A 22,490-nucleotide genomic window follows, 5' to 3' on the forward strand; every position below is an offset into this window, starting at 1 on the left:
TATGTTTCAATCTAAAAATCATTAATCTAGCTAGGCATAGTGGCACATGCCTGTAATCCCAGTGGCTCAGGAGGCTGAGGCAGGAGGATTCCAAGTTCAAATCTAACCCCAGCAACTAAGCAAGACCCTGACTCAAAAATATAAAGGACTTTGGATGTAACTCAGTGGTAAAACACCCCTTGGGTTTAAATCCCTGGTAACCCACTCCCCCAAATCAATAATCTCTATAAAGGATGATGTGTACCAGCAACTTTAAAAAGAAATTTTATTTGGAATTATATAAAACACAATCCTTACCCACTGAGATGAAGTGGTTGTAGTTCTCCAGAATCACAGCCCTATAAAAGGTCCTTTGAGCAGGGTCCAGGTGCTGCCACTCCTCTTGGAAGAAGCCTACAGCTACAACCATGAATGACCCTGGTCCCTTTAAAAGTATATTTGTGGGGCTGGGGCTGTAGCTCAGTGACAGAGTGCTTGCCTAGCACGTGTGAAGCACTGGGTTTGATCCTTAGCACCACACAAAAATAAACAAATAAAATAAAAGCTTTCTGTCCATCTACAACTACAAAAAAATTATTTTTAATTTCTATGATGAGCTGAAATGGACAACATGCAATGTTTGAAGCACAAAACCTTGTTGTGTTCACTATTGATACCTGAAGAGAAAATGTCACACATAACACACCTAATCTGGAAATATTTTGGCATTTTAATGTTGTGGGAGAACAAATAATAGAAGTACCCTCAGAAGTACCTATCCATATACTAATGGGTACTTTAATCCCAGCTGTTTGGGAGGCTCAGGTAGGAGGATTGCAGAATCAAAGCCAGCCTCAGCTATTTAGCAAGGTCCAAAACAATTCAGTAAGACCCTGTCTCCAAATAAAATATATAAAAAAAGGACTAGAGATGTGACCAGTAGTTAAGTGCCCCTGGGTTCAATCACCGGTACCAAAAAAAAAAAAAAAAATCTGAGGCTCCTCAATTGTCTCACTTTCTGGGAATGTAAAAAATGAATTTTTGGCTATTCAGTGTATTATTCATCAGGAGAGACTGTAAGCAAAAATAACCAACATGGTTTCAACACCATTATAAAAACACAAATAACTAGGATGGAAGCAGACCTCAAATGGAACAGTAAGCTTTCCTTTATTCCACAGTGGAGTCTATCAATCAGGCATTGTAAGGGCTCCTTTTCTGGGTAGAAAAATGGCCTTCAGTTACAAAAGGGGTATGAGTTTTAAAGTTTACAATGAGGGTGGGCTTAATCATTGGAAACTGCAGACATGCTGATCGAACAGTTAAGGAACTAGTAGTGTAGTGGAATCCCCTTTCTCCACAGAAAAGTCTTAACTGGGCTTCTCCAGAAATCTTCACCATGGCTGATTTGGGGACTGTCAGCAAAAACGTCTCTGCAAAAGAGTTCAGTGTAGATAAACTTCCTATTTTCCATTTTGCCCTGTTTTACTTGGCCACTGGCCAGGAAGATGCCAGCACTCCAGGTGCTGGACACCCCCTTACTAGTTTTTCACAAATGTATCCAGTATAGTAGTTTGTAGAAATGTGCAAACAAGGCTGATAGCCTTGAGCTGGGCTTCACAGAGATGTCTACATTTTTAAGATAAGAGAAGATACCAATTGGGCTCCATGGTAACAGCTGGCAGGGGGAGGAAAGAGAGGGGAGGGGAGAAGAAGCTCTCCCCTTCTCAGATGTTGTCCTTGAAGTGTTAACTTGCCCAAAACAGTAAAAGGAAAAAGCTGCTTTTATGTAAACTTCTGCAGACTGTGAACTTCTGATCCCCTCCCCTTACATGCTGGATATAAAACTCTGAAACTACCTGAACTCGGGGTTCAGGAGATTGATTGATTACAGCAGAAGCTGTGCTCTCTTAATCTTGCTTCAGCCAAATAAAACTGTTTCCTGCTATCTTCGGTGCCTTACTTAGTCTGTCCCTACAACAGTAGTCCAGGCTGAAATTTTAACTAAGGAAGGCAGTTGTAAAATGTTTGAAACTCTAACAATGAGGAGATAGGAACTCAGATCCTGAGAGATGAAAACTCAAATCCTACTCATTGCATTTCTTCTTCCAGTGGGATTCATTGTTTCCCAGAGTTTCTCACTATCTACTGTGCTCTGTTCAGGACTAATTGGTAATTTCGGAAGTTCAAAGTTTAGGGTCCAGGCTTCAGTATCACCTCTTTCCTTCAAGGCCTATTGTTCTTGGAAAAGGTTTAATGTTTGGCTAATTTCTCTCCCTCTCCTGAGCCACATCCTCTTTCCTTTTTTTTTTTTTTTTTGCTTTTAATTCAAAATTGTACTTACATATTTGAGTGGAAATTTGCTTAAAATGAGAATGGACTTCAATTACAAGGAGCCTGCAAAAATAGGAAAGAATTCTCAAATATTAAAAACCTTGCCAGGGCAGTGGCACATGCCTGTAATCCCAGCAGCTCAGGAGGCTGAGGCAGGAGGATGGCAAATTCAAAGCCAGCCTCAACAATGGCTAGACACTATACTACTCAGGGAGACCCTGTCTCTCAATAAAATACAAAATAGGGCTGGGGATATGGCTCAGTGGTCAAGTCCTCCGGAGTTCAATCCCCAGTACAAAAAAAAATCCTTGACTACTGAATTTGAAAACCAAAATCAAAACACCCAACTGAAGGAGGGAAAGAGAATGGATAAATAAGAGATTCAAACCTTCTTTCCTGAGTATCTAAAATAACAACATTTTCTAGCTTATTAGAAGAAAAAACTTATTTGCCCTCTACTGTCTACAAAGTCACACCAGCTCAAGAGATTCTTTAACAAGTTTAAGGCCACACTTTGAACAAAAAACTACAAAGCATGCCAACAGGCTAAAAAATAAAACAAACTCCGAAGAACAAGCAATCAGAACCAGACTCAGATAGGACCCAGATGTTGGAATTATATATAGACAATTTAAAATAACTATGACTAATTTGGTATGGTATTTTAGTCAGCTTTTCATCACTGTGACCAAAAGACATGACAACAACTTAGAGGAGGAAAAGTTTATTTTGGCTCATGGTTTCAGAGGTTTCAGGCCATGGTCAGCCAACTTCACGGATCTAAGCCTGAGGTGAGGAAAAACATCATGGAGAAAGTGTGGTGGTGGAAAGCTGATGAGTTCATGACATCCAGGAAGCAGAGACAGAGGTCTGCCCACCAGAGACAAAATATAAACCCAAAGACATGTTCCCCCAAAAAATGGCCTACATTAATATAATTGTGAATGACAAGGATAAAATCTTAGAAGCTTCCAAATGAAAGAACAGCTGACATACAAAGGAAAGAAAGATTCTTGCTTCAGATTTCTCCTCTATTGTGGAGGAAGCAAAAATACAGTGAGATTATGAGAGAAGAATTTCAGGAATCCTTCCTATACATACACACACACACACAGAGACACACACACAAATTGTCTTTCATTTGATAGGTCCAAAACCAGACATGTTCAAATGGGCAGGGCCTCGGGGAATAAAATACCCATAAATTTCTGCAAGGAAAATGCTGAGGCGGTGTTAACAAACTGCCAAACAAGTCTCCAGCGGGGGCAATGTGATGAGGGGAGAAATGGAAACAAGGTCTTGCTATTAATAATATAGTTACAACAACATGCAGAGTGCCCACATGATCCACAATGTAACATGAAATGTCAACAGCTTTTGAAATAAAAGAGACCACCAGAAAGGAAAGAGCCAGTAATATCCTGATAAATTAGCAAAATAAAGGAGGTTGGATGTGGGTTGGGCTGGAGTCTGGGATAGGGTGGGTAAATTAAAGCTTTCTAAAGTCATCTAGGACAGGCTAGAGAAATGGCAATCAGTACACCACGGATCAGGAGAAGAGCAATTAATTTATCCTAATATAAGCTGGGTTATAATAAGAGGTTATGGGTTAGTAACAAAGAGAACTGAATACCAGAAAACTACTAAACTAGCAGAAAGAATAATGAGCAAGAAATCTGAACAAAACAGAAAAAAGAAACTAAGTATGTTAATTGTATACATTACAATGCATGTTATAATTATACTCAGATATAAGGATTGAAAAACCAAGTTGCAGAGCAAAACCAAAATAGAAACAGAAAATATGAATGGCTAAATTTCTTCTCTGAGATATATTATCATAATATTTTTTTAAAAAATTCAGTTATATAATGTTTAAGAAATAAATTCAAAACAAAGAGATGAAAGAAAGCAAAGAAATGGGCAAAATACTTCAGGTAAAAGCAATTAAAAGGAAAGCAATAGTGGCCTTACTTATATTAAAGTGAAAATTGCAGTCTTAGTCTTGCCTTTAACTTAATGGTATGAAAACAATTATCACCCAGTGATAAATAGAAAAAGTAGTCAAGGATAAAAGTCAAGTCTTTGTATATCCAAAGACAAAGTCAATTGCAACCTTGGTTATAGAAAACAAACTCTTGAGGCAAGATACTTCTTTCAACTTACAAGGAGATAAAAATTAGCAAATAGAGCCATCACATGGTATTATAAACAGAATATTTCACCCTTTTATTCTAGGAAAATTAACAAAACTTGATGAAATAATGACACTTAAAATTCAAATATAAAATTTAATACTGTAAATTTGTATAATCTAATAATTCTCAACAAACATGTAATATAGGTATTATTATCTGCAACATAAAATATAAGAAAACTGGAGTAAAAGAAGGATAATTAACATGTCCAGGATGGGAAGGAAGTCATATGACAACAAAAGCATTCATTTATAATCATTAGATCATGTGTTGGTCACTAAGAAAGAAAAAAATTTTTACCACTGAACTACATCCTCAGGCTTTTTCATTTTTTATTTAAGACAGGGTCTCACTAAGTTGCTAAGGGCCTCACTAATTTGCTGAGGCTAGTCTCAAACTTGCCAGCCTCCTATTTCAGCTTCTCAAGTAGCTGGGATCATGGGCATGCACCACCACATCTGGCCATTAAGAAAATTTTTAATAAATTCTAGAAAGCATGGGGCTGGGGATGTGGCTCAGCAGTAGAGTGCTTGCCTTGCATGTGCAGGGCCCTGGGTTCGATCCTCAGCACCACGTAAAAATAAATAACCAAAATAGAGGTATTGTGTCCAACTACAACTAAAAAAATAAATAAATATTTTTTTAAAAACTTGCAATCCTTATGCCTTGGCCTCCCAAGTCACTGGGATATAATCCCAGTGCTGCTGGGCCTAACATCTTTAAAAAAAAAATTATAGAAAGCAGAAATGTATTAAAAGTAGCATTTTGAGATACTACATTCTCAATTTTGAGCTTTAAAATTGAAAAAAAAATAGATTATTTTACCTAGGACATGAACTCATTAAAAAAAAAAGAAATAGTTCTATAAGAAAAACTTTGGACCAAAGATAAATACCAAAATCTAAATTACTAATTATCTGGCATTAAATGTAATGAAGATACTTTACATGACAATTTTAGGGCACAACTAAAGGTATTACAAAATACTTGCCTTTAACTTATTTTTAAAACTAAAAGACTAAAAATAGATTATGAATTATATACTTCTATAAGAGAAATTAGGAAAAAAACAGGATAAGTTAAGGATAAAATCATAAATGATTATAATTAAAATAAACAAAAGGAAATAAGGATGAGGCTAAATATAAAACTAAAAGCGGTTTGTCAGAACTAGCCTAAGAAAGAGATTAAATCTAAAACTGAAAGCCGGACCAGTGGCCCAAGCCTGTACTTCCAGCTACTCAGAAGGCTGAGGCAGGTGGATCACAAGTTGTAGGCCTCAACAATTTAGCATGATCCAGTCTCAAAATAAAAAGGGATAGGGATGTGGCTCAGTGGTAGAGCATGCCTGAGTTCAATCTCTAGAACTAGAACTGAAAAAAAAAAAACAAAACTAAAGTTGATGTTAGAAACTTTAAAACAGGGTAATAAGGCAAAAACATAAATATAGCTTTGAGAAAGTACACTTAACATATCCTATGAAATAAGTATTTACACAAAAAGAAACCACAGGAAAAAGGAAATCGCAGGGAAAAATAATCACTTAAATATTTTATTTAACTAGGGAATGATTCTGACCAAATTATATTGTTGTATCATGTGCATATATGAATAGGTAACAATGAATTCCACTATTCTCTATAATTATAATATTTTTAATAAAAAACATTTTAAATTTTTATTTAAATGTTACAAATAAAATAACAGCTGCACTATATTGTTATGGTTTTGCTCATGTGTGAGACAATGCAAGAAAGCTTAGAAATAAAATGATTGGGTTATGAGAACATTAACATAATCAGTGCATTAATCCTCTGATTGAGGTTAACTGGTTTGTAACTTTAGGCAGGTGGGAGGAGGTAGGTCATTGAAGATGTGCCTTTGGAGTTTATATTTTGTCTGTGGTAAGGGGAGATTCAGTCTCTCATTCTCTCTCTCTCTCTCTCTCTCTCTCTCTCTCTCTCTCTCTGCTTCCTCGTTCCATGTCCTGAGCCTCTTTCATCCAACACTCTTCTGCCATGATGTTCTGCCTTACCTCAGTCCCTGAGGTATGGAGCCAGCAGTCTGTGGACTGAGATCTCTAAAACCATAAACCATAAGGGTACAAGATAAATTATGGAAGTCACAAGCTAAATGAATAGACACAAATTTTAAGCATGTTAACCAACAAGTTAGAAATGGTAATGAAAGAAAAAAGGGAGTAATATAAAAATCAATAAATTAGTTAGGAATAAAATTAGCTTCATTGAGAAAATGACATTAGGGCTGGGGATAGCTCAGTTGGTAGAGTGCTTACCTTGCATGCACAAGGCCCTGAGTTCAATTCTCAGCACCACCGAAAAAAAGAAAATGACATTTGAGCAAAGTCCTGGAGAATCATAAAACATATTGAATTAATCCAATAGAAAGCAGAAAAAGAATAGTTAAGACAATTAGATGACAGACCTAAAGATAATCATATCAATATTCATATTATATATAAGAATGTTTTGGGGACTGGGGTTGTAGCTCAGTAGTAGAGCACCTGGGTTTGATTCTTAGCACCACATATAAATAAATAAAAAATAAAGGTCCATCATCAACTAAAAAAATAAATTAAAAAAAAAAGAATGCTTTGGGGCTATGATTGTAGCTCAGTGGTAGAGCACTTGCCTAGCATATATGAGGCCCAAGGTTTGATCCCTAGGGCCATATAAAACTAAATAAACAAAATAAAAGTATTGTGTCCATCTACAACTTAAAAAAAAAAAAAAAAGAATGTTTGGCCCAAACATCCAAAGGCAGGGATTCTCACAGTGGATTTAAAAAAAAAAAAAAGCAAGGCCTTTTTATATACTACCTACAACAAACTCACATTAATATAAAAATAGAAACAAGTTAAAAGGATTGAAAAAAGATGCATCATCATCCATTTTATGCTGCTATAACAGAATACTTGAGGCTGGTTAATTTATAAAGAATAGAGATTCTTTCTTACAAGAAAGAAGCTGGAAAGTCCAAGTTCAAGGAGCCCTTATCTGACTTTTGTGCTGCATAATGCCATGGTGGAAGGCAGAAGAACAAGAAAAGGTGTGCACTTGAGAGAAGGAAGAGGGTGGAACTCATCCTTTTATCCAGAACTTACTCCCCCATGATAATAACATTAATCCATTCACGAACTCACAGTCCTAATGAATCAATCACCTCTTAAAGGTCCTTCAAACCATAGCAATATATCATGCTAACACTAATCAAATGAAAAAGATACAGCCTAACAGTTACTAACAATTAGATGAAGCAGCTTTCCAAGCAGAATATTACTAAGGATTAAAAAAAAATTTTTATGATGATAAAGGAGTTAATTCATCTAGACATAAAAATCCTAAATATTTATATACCTCAAAAAGCTTCAAAAATACATGAAACAAAAACTTACAGAATTACAAGAAGAAATAGATAATTGAATATTTATAGTCAAATTTCAAACTCTTTTTTTGTAATAACTGATAGAACAAGTAGACAAAAAAAAAAACACTATATGGATATCTTAAAAATCTAACCAAAACTATAAACTCAACTAACTTTACCTGAGACCCTACAACAGAATACACATCTTTTCATATTTCTGGTTCATAAAAAAAAAAGTTTCAGAGGTTGAGGTTGTGGCTCAGCAGTAGAGCGCTCGCCTAGCATGCCCAAGGCGCTGGGTTCGAGCCTCAGCACCACATAACATAGAATAAAGGTATTGTGTCCAACTACAACTAAAAAACAAAATTAAAAAAAAACAAGTCTCAATCAGTATAAAAAGATTCAAGTACTACATACAGACAGAACACAATAAAAGAAATCAATATTAGAAAGCCAAAAAATCTTCCCACAAAGATAATTCCTGAACTAGATGAATTCACTGGTGAATTCTATCAAACATTTAATATGCAACAACAGACAAGTGTGGTGGTATATGCCTATAATCCCAGCAACTTGCGAGGTGGATCATAACTTGGAGACTAGCCTCAGCAACTTGGTGAGATGCTGTCTCAAAATAAAAATAAAAAAGGGCTGGGGATATAGATAGCTTGGAGGTTAAGTTCAATTCCGGGTACCAATTAATTAAAAATATAACAGCAATTCAACACAAATTTTTTCAAAACACTTCAGTGGAGGGGATACTTCCCAACACATTCTATGAAGCCAGCATTATTTTTATAGCAAAACATATCACAAGAAAACTATGAACTAAGCCTAATAAACACAGATGTAAATATTTGTAAGTCAAACAAATCTTAATCTAAGTAAATACAAATCTAACAATATATAAAAGAATGAGAGATGCACTTGTCCCAGATACTTGAGAGCCTAACATAGGAGGATCACTTAAGCTCACAAGATTGAAACCAAACCAGCCTGGACAACACAGCAAGACCACTATCTCAAAAAAAAAAAAAAAAAGGAGAGACAGAAAGTGAGAAAACCCGTTTACTAATTAAAAAAAAAAAAACTCCATGTCAATTTAAAGAAGAAAAATACAGCACAATGGTGTAAACAGGCAGCTACTTTGTGTATAATAAAAAGGTAAATAAGAATATTCCAATTTGCTCTTCTACACAAAGACATAAAAGGAGGATATACAAAAAGCTAATAAGGGGACTGTGGGGAAAAGTGGAGAAAAACAATGAGACTTCCTAATATATATGTATTTATGGTGCTTTTAACTTATACAATGTGAATAAATTATTTAAAACTATAAAATTATTATTATTTAAATTTATGAAATTTTAAAAATATACTGAATAAGTAGTGTACACCTATAATCCCAGTTTCTTGGGAAGTTGAGGTAGGAGCATCTAAGTTCCAGTCCAGCATGGGAAACTTAGCAAGACCCTGACTCAAAATTAAAAATAGAAAAGGCTGGGCATGTAGCTCAGTAGAAGCTACCACAAAAAAGAAAGAATGGACAACTGACCAGATGAACAGGAAAACTGAGACGTGTAATGGTTTACAATGAATCCTAGGGCTAGGGGTGCAGCTCAGTGGTATAGCACTTGCCTAGAATGAATCGTGCTTTTAGTCATTTGGATGACTGCTAAGCAGTGTTAACATCTGACAGGGAATAAAGGAATATGATTACTTTCATCTTAGATCTGCTACGTTGAGATGCCTTAGGACAAATTATATACAAACGGCAAGCTCTAAGGTGCACATCAGGGTCCATAGGTAGAGCTGAGAGCCAGAATAAAAAGACAAATTCTAAAATGCTCCCAGCAGGTGCTTCCCAGCTATAACCACAGAAAGGATGGAACCCATTCTATGGAGACCAGGACAGCCATTTAGGAAAAATAATGTTCAAGAGAAGGAGGCTGAAGAAAGCATCCTGAAAGAGAAAATCTAGACAAAGGCACTGAGATGTTGGTGTGGTGTCATAGAAAACCTCAAAAGAGACCAGTGGGCAGTGTTGATGAGACAGCAGGCACTAGAGAACAGCCTCCATTTGATTATAATTAGGTCCCTGTGACCTTTACCAAATGCAGATGCAAAGGCAGAAGGAAGAGAGGTCTGAAATGTGAATTAGGATTGTAGTTAGCATAACTCTGATCTGGGCCTTCCCATAAATACAGCCTAAAGGTGAGAAAAAATTTACTGAAATAACCTGAAAATGCACTCAATTTCTTCTTCCAAATATTCTATGCTCTATCCCTAGATGAAGTGGCAACATCAGAAAATGCTCTAGAATAGCACTGCCCAATTTGGTAACTTCTAGTCACACACATGACAATCATGCCTTTAAAATGTTGTTATCTGACTTAGAAAATACATTTTGATTTTATTTAATTAAACTGCAATATCCACATATGGTTAGTATCAGACATATATTTTGATTCTCTGAAAACTTATATTCACTGAGTTTTTCCTTAGTTTTAGAATTCTCTGTTCCCATGGAAGAACTACTGAATGAAAGAAGCTGCATTTGTTTTATTGAAGTTATTGGAAGGTTATATACTTCATCACTCACACAAAGTGCATAAAAGGAATGCCAGAGTCTTCATGTCCCATTAACAATATGACTTTTCCTCTTGGATAATGTAAATCCCATTACCAATATCTGCATTTCACCATGATTACCAGAAAGATCAGAGGAAAATTTGCAGTTAAATTTGGATAACACTATAAGATCAGAAAGCCTACACACACCTACACAATAAATCATCCTGTTATTGATCTGCTACTAGATATTTCTACATTGTTTTGCATATATTTCTGTATTTCCATTCTAATCCAGTGACCCTTGAAAACTTCATACAAGACATTATAAATAAAGCTGTGAGGAATAACTCAACTGGGATCTCTTCATTTTTGATTGGTCTTGGGAAAGCATGGAGAGTGTGAAGGTGGGGAAAAAGAAGGAAGAATGAAGTCAGGAAAAATCTGGCCTGTCTTGCAGCTCCTAAATTCAACTTCCTAAAATGTCCACAGAAGAGACGGTACAAACAATGTGAAGACACATGTATGATCATGTATGATCAGTGTTGAATTTAGACATCCAATTTTTCTTTTTTTTTTTTTTTGTATCTGAGATTGAATAGAGGGGCGCTTAATCACTGAAGTACATCCCAGCCCTTTTGTTGGGGGGCGGGGATGGCGGAAGGGAGTCTCTCTAAATTGCTTAGGCCTTCACTAAGTTGCTGAGGCTGGCTTTGAACTTTCCATCCTCCTGCCTCAGCTTCCTGAGTTGCTGGGATTACAAGAAGGCACCACCACACCCAATAAGAATGAATCTTTAGAGAGGGGATGTACTTTAGGAACCTATACCTCTGTCCCTGCTGGTCATGGCTCATTCCCAGACACTCTGGGGGCACTCTGACTGAGTGCCCCCACCTCTCTACCCTTTCCTGTCTCATTTCCTTGCTAGGGCCAGCATCATGTGTGTTTGTGTGTGTATGTATGTGTGTATGGGCGGGTGTATGTGTGTTGTGTTGCTGGGGATCAAACCCAGGGCTTCATACACACTAGGCATGAAGCCCTCTACCAATGAGCCCAAGTACCCGTTTTTAACCCTACTCGTCAATCATTTCAAGAAACTTCCATTTACTCTGCAGCACCCAGGAGGAAGATTCAACTTGTATGTCTGGCAGATTAAATTTCACATTATCATTTTTAAAATAACAAAACTCAAGGTGGTGTGGTACTGCCATAAGGACATACATATAGATCATTCAAGTCCAGAGATAAATCTTTATATTTATGGTCAACTGATTTTCAATAAAGGTACCAATGGGGAAAGAGACTCCTTTCAATAAATGGTGCCAAAACAACTGAATATCCTCACTTAAGAAAATGAATTTAGACACTTATACCATACCTAATAATTAAGCCAAAATGTGTCAAAGACATCAGTGGAGAATGGGTGTGGGGATGGGGACTGACTGCAAGTGGACGTGAAGGATCTCTTTACAGTGATGGAAATATTATAGAACAGGACTACAATTAAAAAGTCATTGAGATCTATATTTTAAGTTGTTAAATAGGTGAATGTTATGGTATGGAAATTGTACCTCAATAAAGTAATTTTAATTAACAAAAAAGAATGAATCTTTAGTGTTCAATTTTTAAAAAACAGTAATACTAATTTGATTTCAACTTCAAAATTTTTTGATTTAAAAAGAATTGTTTTAACTGTGCAAAAGTATGCAGAAACCAAAAATCTCTTGCCTTGTTCAGTTACAAAGGAATGGCCTATAACAATTAATTTACACCTCTCAGAGTCCAAGTTTTAACTTTTCTTTTTTTAAACTGGGGATTTAACAAAGGGGCACTTTACCACTGAGCTACATCCCCCCTGCCCCTTTTTTATTTTTTGTTTTGAGACAGAGTCTCACCAAGTTACTCAGGCTGACAGTTTGATTGAGGCTGGCCTCAAATTTATGATCCTCCTGTCTTAGCTTCCTGAGTCACTGGTATTACAGGAGTGAACCACTGCACTGGCCCAAGTTTTATCTTTAAAATTAGGCAAAATAGATAAACTTTGTATAGTCCACCTGCATTATTATTTTGTAACTCTAAGATCATAATAAAAAGGGAATAAAAATATCCATATGCTAAATACATGTACACTCAGTTATCTGAAATCTGTGAGCAGAAGACAAAGGAAATTGTGGACTGGAGAGGTTTAAACTTCCTCAGTTCTAGTGAAGGATCCCTTACCTCTGAGCAAGCAACAGGTAAGAGACATTTCCTGCACAATCTGTCCCTCATTCACAGTTCTGGCACAGCACACCTCTCTGCAGAAACTAGCTTGGTCATTCCACCTGTCACAAAGCCATATGGCATCAGATGTGTCTCAAGTCATGCTAAGTATTTAGCACAGGGGGGATTAAACATTGCTTTTGTCCTTGCAAACCTAGAATCTATTGGGGTAGGGGAGAGATTCCTTCCACTTCTGTTCTGAATTTGTAGAGAGAGGACTGAGGTCTCATGTTTTCTTATGGCTGGGGTTCTAGTACATGTAGGTCTTTCCCTCTCGTCTGTCTAGAATTGCTTTGTTTCAAGGGTGATGGGATCCAGGCCCAGTGACTGAATAATTTCATTGAAATTTCATAAAGGACCCCCAATCTGACTCTCTGTAAGGTCGCTGTCCTCTAGAATACTGTTAGCTCTTCTGAGGGGAACTCCTAAGGGTAGTCAGGAAAATATCTATGCCAGGGAATTGACCGACTTTGGGTATGCTATCTACCCTAGCAGCAGCAACGTGAGATTTGGACTACAATAGATCTATCTTCCAGTACAACTCCTCCATCACTTGCCATGCAAAATTGGTAACACATTCACCTTTTCCCAATCTGTTCTTATTTGCTAAAACAGATTGCTGTGAAAAGCCACCAAGATGCCAAATGAAAACAGTTGCTGCTTCATCATTAGCTACCAGACACAAGACCAAATACTTCATATTAACGACCCTTCAGAGCACGGAGACACAGGCCAAGAGCCTGGAGCTGGGGCTGGGGCGGTCAGAGCCTTAGTGGGAGGAGGAGGGGTGGTCCATGGGGTCAGGGGCACCTTCTGAGCTCTCCTGATGGGGGCTGGAAGCCGTCCCCCGGGACCGGACCAAACCCCTCTCTACAAACCCCTGCAGTTCCAACGTGTGGCTCCACAGGGGTACCAGATGCCCAGCAGGCTTATCCTGGAGAGGCAACCGTGCAGCACAGCGCCCAAGTGCACAGAGGCCAGCCCCTCTGAGAGACTAGGCACCTTTGGGGACCTGGCAGCAGCCAGGGCAAGACACTCGAGCTGTCTGGCTCCCCCAGCACAGCAAAATACTGAATATTTCATTATCACAATTTTCCAGTCCAGCCTGTGAAAATCAGAAAATAGACATGAACAACACCACCAAAAACACCACACTGGACATAGCCTCATCTCTGACTCCCTGAAATTCAAGTTCTTAACTATTATAATCACCACCTCTGACACCCTGCAGAACTGTGAACATAAATACATAATACTTATTACCATTTTTTAATAAAACATTTTCTTGGAAACTATAACACCAGTTTTTAATACAAAAATAAGAGGTAAGTTCTGTTCACAATCGTTTAACAGTGGTCCACTTTATGCTTTGAATATAGTCCTTGCTGCTCTGCCACTGCAACTTACTTTTTTTAAGATTTTTTTTTTTTTTTTAGTTGTAGATGGACACAATACCTTCATTTTATTTATTTATTTGACACCAGGTATTGAACTCAGGGGCACTCAACCACTGAGCCACATCCCCAGCCCCATTTTGTATTTTATTTAGGGTCTCACTGAGTTGCTTAACACCTCACTTTTGCTGAGGCTGGCTTTGAACTTGTAAGCCTCCTGCCTCAATCTCCTGAGCCACTGGGATTATAGGCATGCACCATCCCGCCTGATCTATGTGTTTATTTTTATGTGGTGCTGAGAATCAAACCCAGTGCCTCAAATGTGCTAGGCAAGCGCGCGCTCTACCACTAAACTACATTCCCAGCCTGCAACTTATTATTATTATTTTTCAACTTATTTTTGGACATGTTTTATTCTCTTCCTCTCTCTCTGTGCCTCCCTAATCTATCCTCCATATATTGATTTTACCAGTAGTCTCTCAGAAATATCTTGGCTGAATGGGCCACCTATAGGTATAAACCTCTCTAAGAAAAGGTTGTTTTACTGTAACACAATCTGTCTTTGAATGGTTTTCTGGATTATTATACAATCGTGCAGTTGAAGTTGGTCTGTTCAGAAGTAAAGAATATGAAAAAGATTCTGTATATACAGGCATTTATGCAGTTTCATGATAAGTAGTCCAAACAGCCAGAAACTAAGTTGAAGGGGCCAAAAAGTCACTGCCTCAGGTGTGCAAGGATAGTAAGAAACTAGAAAGAAAGGGTTTTAAAAAATAAAGTTTTAAATCCTTTAAGCCCAGTGCTGGCACTCCCAGCTCTGTTTCTCAGCCCTGCCCCTGGCAGCCATGGATCATCTCCTTGTGGGTTGAGGACACCAGCCAGGGCTGAGGAAAAAAAAAAAAAATTGCAGGAAAGCTATCTGGACTGTAGAAAACGCCAGCAAGGAGAACCGGGCTCACCCATTTTTCCATAGAACTGGAATGTAGAAATTGACAGTGGGGAAATGTGACAGTGGTCTACTTTCCACTTTGGATTTTTATATAGCCCTTGCTGCTCTGCCACTGCAACCTCTTTTTAAAATGGACATGTTTCTTCCTCTTCCTCTCTCTCTGCTTCTCCCTAATCTCTCCCTCTCCCTAATCTCAGGGGAAACAGAATTACCTTTCTTCCCCATCCTAGGCAGATTTATCTGTCCTTCAGTACACAATCACCACAGGAAAAAAGTAATCCAGACTTTGGGAATGGCACCAGAAGACCTCAGAAATTATAATCTCCCAAATTAACAAGTGACGTACAACTCCAACAGAGAAGACATGGAATATAGCCTTTGAATCTCTTCTTTGAAAGCCCTCTGTTCCTGCTGATGGGCAAAATCACAGTCTCTGGGACAGAAGTCCCCTGTGTTTCTCCTTTGCTACAAAGCAATAAACCTGGTTTCTCAAAACCGTGTCCTAGTTACTGTATTGGCTTTAGGGACAAGGACCAAGCTTTGAGTAAAAATAGTATAAAAAATTGTACAAAATACTTATTCAAGTTAAAGAGGAAAAACTAAAGAAAATGACATTTTGTAGCATAGCACTTAAAAAGAATTAAACAGGGCCTCAGTTCAGGTGTGCTAGCACATGCCTGTAATCCCAGCAGCTCATGAGGGTGAGGCAGAAGGATCATGAGTTCAAAGCCAGCCTCAGCAACTTAGTGAGGCCTAAGCAATGTAGCAAGACCCTGTCTCAAAATAAAATATATTTTTTAAAAGGCTAGGAATGGTGACTCAGTGATTAAGCATCCTGGATTCAATCCCCAGTATAAAAAAAAATATTGAAAATTAAATAGGAAGTGATTTCTAGAAATTTCTCAAAAAAGAAAGCTCAATTTTTGTTAATCATTTTATTTTACTTATTTTTTTAAAATAAGGACTGCAGCCTAAATTCCAAATACCAGAGACTGAAATCTTTTTTTTAATATTTATTTTCTAGTCTTCGGTGGACACAACATCTTTGTTTGTATGTGGTGCTGAGGATCGAACCTGGGCCACACCATGCCAGGCGAGTGCGCTACCACTTGAGCCACATCCCTAGCCCCGTTGTTAATCATTTTAAACAAGAAGTTTATTTAAACAACAAGATACTTGACTTGAAGGGAAAACAATCTAGGAATCTTTATTGTTTATTTTTTAGTTATAGGTGGACACAAGATCTTTATTTTATTTTTTTATGAGGATCAAACCCCCAGTGCCTCATGCATGCTAGGCAAGCGCTCTACCTCTGAGCCACAATCCCAGCCCGGAATCTTTTTTTTTTTAGTAATTTAAAGAGATATTGCCCTACATGTAACAGCTACGTACAAAAAAGTTATAAAACTGTCCTTTGTCTTACAATGATAAATGAAAAACTTTAAAATTCTCCAATTGAACAAGGTATGCAAAGATTTTTATGTTGTTCAAGTTTTGTTTTTTGTTTTGTTTTATTTTGTTTTGCTGTTTTTTTGTTTTTTTTTTAGTGAAAACAGTAAGAGCAAAATAACTTACTGGAATATAAAAATAAGAACTGAATGAACCTGCCACTAATGGAGAAAGGGGATATTTTCACAGAACCAGTATTTTCCCCACCCCATCTCCATTTGATGTCAATCAAAACATATCATTGGCCATATAATTTTTTAAAAATGTGATATTCTTGTGCACATACACCAGTTACTTTATGTACAATGAAGGAATGGGAAGGGGAAAATGAAAGAATAGAGAAAACCATACTGTAATTGTCAGGAAGTGGTGGAACCAAATTGCAGTTTTCTAATTGAGAATGTATTCCTGGTCTGTAAGAACAGAGTTCTGAAGTAGCGGGTTCCCTTTTTAGTAGACACCTCCTGTCTGCTGCCAGAACACAAGAATTGTCTCTTCATCCTCCATTTCCAACTGGGCAGGTGTGTCTGTTTCATTAATTGGCTGCCCTTCAAATCCGAATCTGATCTGCCTCACCGACAAACCCTGTCCTTCACAGATGCTTTCATTAGCTTGTCTTAAAGGCACCACCGCCACCTTCAAGTTAATGCGATCGTTGTTCTCAGTCTTGACTCCTTCCTTGGGCTCTTCGTCGGTCCAGTCCAGCGCGCTGGAGCCTCCTCAGCTGCCGCTTCACAATAGGTACCAGGTCCTCAGAGAAGGAGCACACAAGCAGCTCCCGGAGCGGCCGAAGAAAGAGGAGGCAGCGGAAAGAAAGCTCAATCTTTCACTGAACCGAATTGCAACAAGTTTCTGAACCACTTTTATCTATTTTGTATTCTTACTCCAAGAAAAATATTATTTTTTTTAAAAAAGTAATACCTACCATATAGCAAAAGGATTTTTTTTTCTTTTTCTTTTCTTTTTTCTTTTTTTTGGTACCAGGGATTGAACCTGAGGTGCTAACCAGTCCTTTACTCAGAAATTACTAAAACTAGCTGGGTGCAGTGGCCCACACCTATAATCCCAGGGACCTGGGAGGCTGAGGCAGGAGGCTCACAAGTAAAAAAGTCAGACTCAACAATTTAGTAAGGGCCTAAACAACTTAGCAAGACTTTTTTATTTTAAGACTTAGCCTTAAAATAAAAAATAAAAAAGGACCCGGCGTATGGCTCAGTGGTAGATCACCTCTGGATTCAATCCAAGTGCCAAAATAAATAAAACTAGATAGAATTTTGGAAAAAGTGGTTGAATGTACTTTTCCAGGAAAAGAATAAGATGAAACTGGGAAATCTCACTGTACTAGAGAAACAATGAGGTAAAAAAATAATAATATAGGAGACCCTCATCGTTATACAAAATACATGTATAAAGATGTGAATTTGGTGTCAACATATCTTGTATACAGAGATATGATAAATTGTGGTATAAAGGTGTATTAAGAATTGTAATTGTAATGCAAATAATAATAATAATAAGAGAGCTCATGAAAAAAATAAATAAATAAAAATTTTTAAAAATTAAAAAATAAAATGCTTTCTTGTGGAAAGAATTTTAAGTACTAATAAAATATTTTAAAAATAAAAATAAAATATGTTACTATAGGTTTCCCCCCCCCCCAAAAAAAAATAATAATATAGGAGCCAGATCAAGGATGTTACTGTTAGCAAAATTTGGGAGTCAATTAAAGCATCTAAAAGGTTTTTGGTTATTATTATTATTTTTTTTAGGTTTTTTCTTTTTCTTTTTTTTTTTTCTTTTCATTGCTGGGAATTGATCCCAGGTCTTCATGCATGTTAGGCAAGTACTGTTCTACTGAGCTCCCTCCGTAGCCATAAAGAATAATATTTAAAACAGAGGGAACACTTCCATTTCCAGGAAGATAAAGTAGATGTACTTTCCCTATTAAATTTGCTAAGTACAGCTAAAACCCCTGAAAACTATATATAAAATAAACATATAAAGACTGAGAAAAGAAATAGAAAACAGCAATGGACCTTAGGATCCAAGGAATAAAACAGTACCAGTTGGTTGGGTTCCCCTTTTTCTATTTCTTTTTATACTAAAGATTGAACCTAGGGGTGCTTTCCCACTGATCTACATACCCAGCCCTTTTAATTAATTAATTTTGTTTTGTTTTGTTTTGAGACAGGGTCTCACTAAGTTTCTTAAGCCCTCACTATATTGCTGAAGAGACTTTGAACTTGCAATCCTCCTGCCTCAGCCTCCTGAGTTGCTGGGATCACAAGCATGAGCCACCATGGCCTGCTTTTGCCTCAGATATTCCATATTTGGAACAAAAGGAAGTGACAACCTGGAAATATCAACAGGATCAGAAGACAAATGTCCCAACACAAGCCTTCTCTTTCCACCCAAGAACTAGAAAAGGTTTAGTCTAGGAAGACAGAAAAAATTTCAATCATTAACTATTTTACCACAGGTGGGTGTGGTAAACTCATCATCACAAAGAGGGAGACAAGGAAGCATGATGAACCCCTAATACAATGCAACATCAAGAACATGGTGCCAATCTTTTCAACCTGAACTTAATCAACTCTTCTTGTAACTTCATTTTACACATAATGTAACCGTTTATACACAATGCAGGAAATATTTGAACAATATTAAATAATTCAATGAGGAATTAATCAATCTATTCTATATTATGGGATAATCAAGTAGCTTGGACTCCTTAAAAAGTCAATGTGAAGGGTGAAAAATGGTGAATGGAAGAGTATTCAACCAAACTAAAATAGACATAAAAATCAAAAGCAATGACCTAAGCTTGATAGACCACTGTTTTATGAAATACTGGATGCTAGATATTCATTGGACAATTGGGAAAATTAGAATTTGAACTGGATATTATGTAACATGGAATTATTTATTTTTTTACATTTGACAATGGAATTCTGGTTATATCAAGAAATGTTCTTATTCTTTTTTAATATTTATTTTTTAGTTGTAGTTGGACACAATATATTTATTTTATTTACTTTTATGTGGTGCTGAGGATTGAACCCAGGGTCTTGCACATGCTAGGAGAGTGCTCTACTGCTAAGCTAAACCCCAGCGCAAGAAATGTTCTTATTCTTAGCAGAGGAAGACTGAAATTTTTACGCATGAAATGTCAGACATCATATTATTCTGAAGTGTTTTAGCAAATATAATAATAATAAACTGCACATGGAAAAATCAATAAATCAAATACAGCAAAATTTTAATAGTTGCTGGATCTAAGTAGAGAATATCTGGGTGTTCATTGGGTTATTCTATTTTCTCCTATGTTTGAAATGCTCATCTATAGAAAAACTGAGGAAAAACAAACTATAAATTAAATAATACTCTTAAAGCAAGTTGGTATGCACACCTCTAATCCCAGAATCCCTGGAGACTGAGGCAGGAGGATTACAAGGTCAAGGCCAGTCTCAGAAACTTAGTGAGGGCCTAAGCAACTTAGCAAGATCCTGTCTCAAAATAAAAAATAAAAGAGACTGGGAATGTGGCTCAGTGGTTAAGTACCACTGGGTTCAGTCCTTGGTACTGAAGGAAAAAAAAAACAAGTACTTTGGGCTGGGGTTGCAACTCAGTGACAGAACACATATGAGGGCCCGGGTTCATCCCCAGCAATAAAAAATTAAAATTAAAAATAAAACCAAGTGCTGGGTGTAGCAGCTCAGGAGGCTGAGGCAGGAGGATCCCTAGCTCAAAGCCAGCCTCAGCAAAAGCAAGGCACTAAGCAGCTCAGTGAGACCTTGTCTCTAAATAAAACACAAAAATAAGGCTGGGGATGTGGCTCAGTGGTTGAGTGCCCCTGAGTTCAATCCCAGAACCAAATAAATAAATAAATAAAACCAAGCACTTTTATTTATTTACTTATAAATTTATTTATTTAAATAAAACCAAGTACTTTTATTTATTTATAAATAAATAAAACTGAGTACTGGGCTGGGGTTGTGGCTCAGCAGTAGAGCACTCATCTAGCATGTGCAAGGCCCTGGGTTCCATCCTCAACACCACATAAAAATAAATAAATAAAATAAAGGTATTTTGTCAAACTGCAACTAAAAAATAAACATTTAAAAATCAAACCAGCAGGAGAAGAAGATTAACATTAAACAGGGATGAGAGGTGGGAGGGAAAGGGAGAGAGAAGGGAAAATGCATGGAAATGGAAGGAGACCCTCAGAGTTATACAAAAGTACATACAAGAGGAAGTGAGGGGAAGGGGAAAAATAATATAAGGGGGACAAACGAATGTCAGTAGAGGGAGCAGAGAGAGAAGAGGGGAGGGGAGGGGAGGGGAGGGGAGGGGAGGGGAGGGGAGGGGAGGGGAGGGGGGATAGTAGAGGATAGGAAAGGCAGCAGAATACAACAGACACTAGTATGGCAATATGTAAATCAATGGATGTGTAACTGATGTGATTCTGCAATCTGTATATGGGGTAAAAATGGGAGCTCATAACCCACTTGAATCAAATTGTGAAATATGATATATCAAGAACTATGTAATGTTTTGAACAGCCAACAATAAAAAAATTAAAAAAAAAAAAAAAAAAACCAAATAACCCAATCAATAAATGGACTAAGGAACTGAACAGACACCTTACAGAAAAATAAATACAATGGATCAACAAATATATGAAAAAATGTTCAATATCTCTAGCAATTAGAGAAATGCAAATCAAAACTACTACATTCTGCTGTCATTTATGTTTTTAAAAAAATCAATAAAAAATTTACTCTTAAGATTTCAAAAAAAAAAAAAAAAAAAAAAAAAAAAAAAAAAAAAAAAAAAAAATCAAACCAAGTACTTTGGGTGAATAACACTGAAATCAGGAATCCTAAAGTTATTGACTGATAAATTTTAGTACAGAAAAATAAAACACTTTCAAGTAAAAAATGTTTAATAGCAAACTAGAAAATACATTCAATACAGAATTCATTACATAATTGGTGCACCATTTGGTGGTTTCTATTACATTTTTTTAAACAAACCAAAGTTTTAAAACTTAAAAGTATTCTTAGCTCATGAGTCAAAATAAGTCACAGGCCAAATTTGCTTTACTCAACTTTTTTTCCCTTTCTTTACAGTATTGGGTGCTTGAACCCAGGGCTTCGTGCATATGAGACAAGCACTTTACCACTGAAACATTCTCAACTCTAGTCAATTACCTTTTAAAGAAAAAAAGTTTTTGTTGTTGTTCATATTTTAACCAGGCTGGGGATGTAGTCCAGTAGTAGAGTATTGTCTAGCATGAGTAAGGCCCTGGATTCAATCCCTAATACTGACAAAAAAAAATTTTGTGATTACCTATATATTTACATTTCCAGTATAGAACAACTATTTGTGAAGATCCAAGTTTCCATCTCATATAATTTTTCATTTCTAAAAAACTTCCTTTCACATATCATACAGTGCATGTTTGTTGTCAATTAAGTCTCCCAAAGTTGCTCATCTGATTAAGTATTTTGCTTTCATTTTTGGAAGATATTTTTGCTGCATAGAGAATTCTAGATTGACCATTTTTCTTTCAGCATTTTAAATATGACTTTCTATCATAATCTAATTGCTGGGGTGGCACTCTGTTGTTCTATGATGTATCTATTTTCTCAAACTGCTTTTAAAATGTTTTGTCTTGCAGGTCATGGTGACACACACCTAGTTTCAGCTACTACAGAGGATGAGACAGAAGGATTGCACATTCAAGGCCAGCCTCAGCAACTTAAGGAGATGATATCTCAAAGTAAAAAATAAAAATGGCTAGGCATGTAGCTCTGTGCTACAGTGCCCTGGGTTCAATCCCCAGTACAGTGAAAAAAAAAAAGTTTTAATTTAAAATTTAAATATTTTTCCTTTCATCTGGTGTTCAACGATATGATCATGATGTATGCCATGATTTGCGTGTGTCCTCCAAAACTTTGTGTG

General features: G+C 36.8%; 1 long non-coding RNA gene across 4 annotated transcripts in view; it reads right to left on the bottom strand.

The window, feature by feature from the left end:
- LOC131424687 (uncharacterized) overlaps nucleotides 1-22,490 on the bottom strand; it is a 98,984-nt gene that overhangs the window by 46,116 nt on the left and 30,378 nt on the right. For 2 of the 4 annotated variants that reach the window (XR_009228100.1, XR_009228101.1), the window contains exon 2: nucleotides 6,808-6,879. This is a non-coding gene — a long non-coding RNA (uncharacterized LOC131424687). Of the gene's footprint in view, nucleotides 1-4,224; nucleotides 6,592-6,807; nucleotides 6,880-22,490 lie in introns of those variants that run through there. The other 2 variants (XR_009228099.1, XR_009228098.1) reach the window with 2 other exon arrangements.

The sequence above is a fragment of the Marmota monax genome, unplaced genomic scaffold (genome assembly GCF_021218885.2).
Source record: "Marmota monax isolate L192 unplaced genomic scaffold, Marmota_monax_Labrador192_F-V1.1 WCK01_AAM20220418_F8-fsc00161, whole genome shotgun sequence".
Taxonomy (NCBI): Eukaryota; Metazoa; Chordata; class Mammalia; order Rodentia; family Sciuridae; genus Marmota; species Marmota monax.